This window comes from Echinops telfairi, unplaced genomic scaffold (assembly GCF_000313985.2).
Source record: "Echinops telfairi isolate 266 unplaced genomic scaffold, ASM31398v2 ScPeMD7_7457;HRSCAF=8495, whole genome shotgun sequence".
NCBI classification, from domain to species: domain Eukaryota; kingdom Metazoa; phylum Chordata; class Mammalia; order Afrosoricida; family Tenrecidae; genus Echinops; species Echinops telfairi.
Genome location: NW_022111357.1, coordinates 10,183,937 through 10,189,349, shown reverse-complemented (window position 1 = coordinate 10,189,349; position 5,413 = coordinate 10,183,937). Strand labels below are relative to the sequence as shown.

Here is a 5,413-nt window from a genome sequence, read left to right as displayed (position 1 = left end):
TCACTTCTTGTACTTGATCCCCAGCTTAGGTATCAGATATACTAAGAGGTGTGCTGGTCAATGCTTAGCAAACCACTCTCAATAATACCAGTGCATATACCACACATAGGCAAATGCACTTCTTATAAACTTTACTGATATAAGGCATGTAGAATGAACCTTAAAGAGCCCTGGTTGGTAGAGTTGTTAAGCTCTTACCTGCAAACCAAAGGTCAGCGAATCAAATCCCCAGTAATTAATATTAATTCCATAGGAAAAAGATCTCACAGTCCACTTCCATACAGAGTTACACCCTTGAAACCCTATTAGGAAGTTCTAGTATGCCCTATAGGGTCACCATGAATTGAAAGATCCACTCCACAGCGGGAGTTTGGTAGCACATCCTTTATAAAAGATAAGGCACACAATGTTATTTACTGTAAATTCTATGTAGCCAATTTATTCTCATAGAATTATTTCATCGATTTTTGCTGATCTCTTGTGTGCACCCCTGGCCAAACTAAGGAAAGCATGGACAACGCATGAAGATCTGTCCGACGGAAGCTGGTCTTTTCTTCTGCATCAACAAGCAGGATGAATACGAAACAGTGAGCACACACCAGGACTCCCTTCCTTTGGCAACAATGTGCACCACTGCTTTGCTGAACCAGATCATCGTTTCTGAATCCCGGAAATAGATTTCCTTAATTTTTGTGCTAGTCATAATGTAGCATTGACAGACGTTACAGGCCTTTTAAATTTAATTTGCCTTAACTTATTATTAACATTTCCTCCATGGCTTTCTTAAGTCTAGACAATCAACAAACCAATAAATTAAGCCTTGATTGGTTGGGTCTCCTGATTTTCATGACATAAATACTCCCATTCTGGCAGATTACAACTTCTCTCTGTCTGTGGTAGCACACCATTATGTAGTGTTCCCACCATACAGATATACGACAGGCACGTAATCTCAAAAATACAGGTAGTTGCAAATGTCATGAAGTAATTGGAAAGTGGAGGCGTCTGAATATCCGTTATCTTCATTCTTAATACAATTTATTTAATGGTAGGTTGGGAGAATTTAATTTTTAATTATGGCTATGTTCTACAGCCAGCTTACAGAATTGCAGAAATTTTAACAATTGACTCTTTTGTGTGTGTGTGATTTTATTTTATTATTTTTAACTTTTATTAACTCATTTTGTTGGGGGCTCTTACAGCTCTTATAACAGTCCATACATCAATTATATCGAGCATATTTGTACCTATGTTGCCCTCATCATTTTCTAGACATTTACTTTCTATTTGAGTCCTCGGTATCAGCTCCTCTTTTTTCCTTCCTTCCCCCCAACAACGGACTCTTGGAAGCTGGTATGCACTGACTCGGGCTGCTTGAACCCAATGAGGGTTGTATGCAAGTGGGCAACCTTACTCCCTAGTGGGCACTTTTCACAGGTTCGCTCTCAAAGAGTCATTTTCTTCCACGTTCTGAGAGCTGTGTCCCAACTACACCCAGTACTGATGTCATGAGATCTCACCTTCCATTGGCCCAGTATGCCTTATCACTATAGTGGGAAGCTAGTCCTTCACTTTAGAAACCTGGTGGGGACTATTGACGCCTTCTTGCCCTGGGGGTTTTCCTTCCAAGCTGCAGAAGTGGTTAGCAACACAGGGGAGGAAATATGGATTCAGAACTCCTTAGTTTATTAACACAAGCTGCCACACACTTGCAGAAGAAACGCGCCAGACAGCTACAGACTCAAAACATGCTCGCAAGCACACAGGGTCAGTCTTGTTCTTTTAATAATCATCCCTCGGGGCCTAGCCTTTGAGGCTATTTCTGTCTTTGGGGGCCTGCTTTACATTCCTTAGGAATTTAGCTATGCCCATGCTCGCCCCTGTGGGCTCAAGAGCAAACACTGAGTCCTTAAAGTTATCTAGTCTGCTTCGTCCAATGGTTTGACAAACTCTTCCTGCTTTCTTGAATGCCACAGGGTAATAGATTTCTATTTCCACAAAGGAAACATACACCAAAGATCACGAAGATGTCTTAGAATCAGGCAACATTTTCTTCTGTTATATGCATAAGGTTGCCACACTTCAGCGCTGACTCAACAGCAAAATTAACAACAACAAACCAATCACCCTGAACCAGTTCAGCCACATCATTATACGTTGCCCACTACCAAAGCTTTTACCAAGTACATGCAACATGCTTTGTGCTTAACCTGCAAAGGCTTCTCATCTAATGCAACACGTTTCCCCCTTAAACAATTTTTGACATTAGGGATCGTATTTGCTTTTATGGAGGATACCGGTTGAGATAGTTTGTTGTGCCAGTCTGGCTGATAAACACAGGTGGGATTGACTGAAGGGCAGAGAGATAAATGGCTTGGTGAGCCTTGCCTTTCTTGTCTCTCGCTCTGTGATCATCAGACCAGTGTGCGGCTGCCTTGCTTGTTCTGTGCCTCAATTTAAAGGCTACACTGCCTGTGGGACGCCTACTCTGTGGACTGTGTTGCTGTAAGTTGAGGTCCCTTTAAGACATCTCTGGAGCTGGGGACTGGCGGTTGGTGACCTGCCTTGTGATTGGCTGCTGTGCTGACATAGCCTAGCTCTCTCTATAAATAGAGGAAGATCTGGCATCAGACAGAGACTTGAAGGACTGCTAGTCTCTCAACTTTCTCTCACGGACGTGAGTTGCACTAAGCCATTTGTAGTGCTTTCTAATTTAACTGTTTATTTCTTGTATTGTATATGATTTAACAGTTCATTTCTTGTTATATATCTAATTATCTTTATAAATATATATATTAAATTATCAGGAATTTGGCTTTATCTCTTTAGAAAACCCTGTCTAACACACCGGTATTTATTTATGCTTTTAATGAACAGGTAATCAGTGCCAGGCTCTGGAAGGAGGCTCGCAAATTTATCAGTGAATGAGAAAGCCAAACATGTCGCCTTTCTCATGGACGTTTCAGTTTGCTAGGGAAAAATTACATTAAACAAACACACAATGTAGAATTAAAGTGGTGGAAAGGGCTACTTAAGCAAAGCGTGGGGCACTGTGATGAAGGCCTATACTGTCTTGAGGGTCAGTGAAGGCAGTTAGGAAGGATTGACATTTGAGTTGAACGATGAGACTGTGTCAGCCAGACAAGGTATGGGGGTGAGTTATAGGGACCTGGGCTACAGGGACAGGGAGCTACTTGTTTCAAGATGCTAGGAAGAATAAAGCACATAGATATTGTCCTATTATGGATAGCCTTGTACTACAAGATCGATCTTGAAATGTTCTTTTGGACAATGAATGGGTGCCAATCCTGGTGAATTTGTCAATCCTAGCAGAGTAAGCCACTTATATGATAGTCTAACTCAGAATGGCTAACATCAGTCTATTTTAACTCACTAATGGCTAGAATATCTATCTTTATGAACTCCATTTCAGTTTTGATGACTTGAAATTTTCCTAGATTCCTATTTTAGGCATTTCACATTCTGATTCTTATGGAATATTTGTAGTGTCTCTTCTCATTTTGTGTCATGCTCCACTAGCAAATGAAAGTCCCCAAAGCTTTACTCCAATCATGTCGTTAAGGTTAACTCGACATTGATGAGGCAGTTTTTTCCCCAGTTGTATTTGGAATGTCTTTGAACCCGAGGGGCTCATTTACAGCACTAGATGTGACAATTTCTGCAGCTCTTTATAAGGTTTTCAATGACTCATCCCCCAACAGTGGAAAACCTATTTATTCTTCCCAGAAATTCCAGTTGGATTCAGAAGGATATCATATATTCAGAAGGATTCACAAGGATGTCATTGCTGACATAAGATAGATATTACCTGAAAGAGAATACGAGAAAGAGTATTAATTGTGTTTTATTGACTAAACAAAGACATGTGACTGTATGAATCATAACAAAGGTTGGTAACATTGTCAAGAATGGGAATTCTAGAACACATCAGTGTGCTCATGCAGAACTTGTACCTAGACCAAGAGCCAATCCTCAACACCCAGCTTATTGGCCCTGAGTTCCAACAGAGTAGAACTGCCCCCGTGGGTTTCCAAGGCTGTAAATCTTTGCAGGAGCAGAAAACTTCATCTTTCTCTTGAGGAGTGACTGATGGTTTTTGAACTGGTGGCCCTGGGGTTAGTAGCCCACAGCACAAGCCCACAGAAAACCTTTTGAATAGCTGCAGAGATTGTCACATCTAGTGCATATTTTAAAATCAGAAAAGATATGCGTCAGGGTCATAGCCTTTCACTTATTCAATTTGTATGTAGAGCCCTCTGCCTGACATTTTAAGTGTGACTCTATGAAGGAAAACAAGGCTTTGGGATTGTGGGAAGGCATATTAACAGATTATGCTATGCAAATGACACAACCTTGCTTGCTCAAAGGGAGGAAGACTTAAAACACTAGTTAATAAGGACCAATGACTGAGTCTCCAGTATGGATTGCCACTCAATATAAAGAAAACAAAAAATCTTCACAACTGCACCAATGGACAGAATCATGATAAATGGAGGAAGTGCCCGAGTTGTCAAAAATTTCCTTTAACTTGCAATCATAATCACCGTTCACAGAAGTAGCGGTTGAAAAATCAAATGATGTATTACATTGGAGCAATCTGGTGCAAAAGACCCTCTTTAAAGTGTTAAAAAGCAAAGGTGTCACTTTGAGGGTCAGAGGCACCTGATCCAAGTCATGGTATTTTCAATGTCTCATATGCATGTGAGTCTTCAGGAAAACTGAAGAAGAATTGATGGATTTGAGTTATGCTGTTGATGAAGAATATTGAAATTACCAAGAACTGCCAAAAGACCAAACAAATCTGTTTTTAAAAAATATAGCCAGAATGCTCCTTAGAAGCAAAGATGGTGAAACTTTATCTAACACAGCTTGGACATATTATCAAGAGAGACCAGTCCCTGGACAAGGACATAATGCGTGAAAAAGTGGAAGGTCAGTGAAAAAGTGTAAGGCCACCAAAGAGATGGATTGACTCAGTGGTTGCAATATTGGACTCAAACAAATCAATTGAGAAGATGGCGGAAGACCGGGCAGTACTAAGTTACATTGTACATTGGCTTGCTGTGAGTTGGATGTAATTGGATAGTACCTAATGACAACAAGCAAAAGAAGACCAAGGAGTGGTATCCAGTGTAGAAGACCAAGGAGTGGTATCCAGTGTAGAAGACCAAGGAGTGGTATCCAGTGTAGAAGACCAAGGAGTGGTATCCAGTGTGGAAGACCAAGGAGTGGTATCCAGTGTGGAAGACCAAGGAGTGGTATCCAGTGTGGAAGACCAAGGAGTGGTATCCAGTGTGGAAGACTAAGGAGTGGTATCCAGTGTAAAAGACCAAGGAGTGGTATCCAGTGTAGAAGACTAAGGAGTGGTATCCAGTATAAAAGACTAAGGAGT

At 40.9% G+C, this 5,413-nt stretch overlaps 1 pseudogene; it reads left to right on the top strand.

Annotated features, from left to right (window-relative positions):
- Positions 1 to 521: 521 nt before the first annotated feature.
- Positions 522 to 5,413, top strand: part of LOC105978862 — a 6,446-nt pseudogene continuing 1,554 nt past the window's right edge.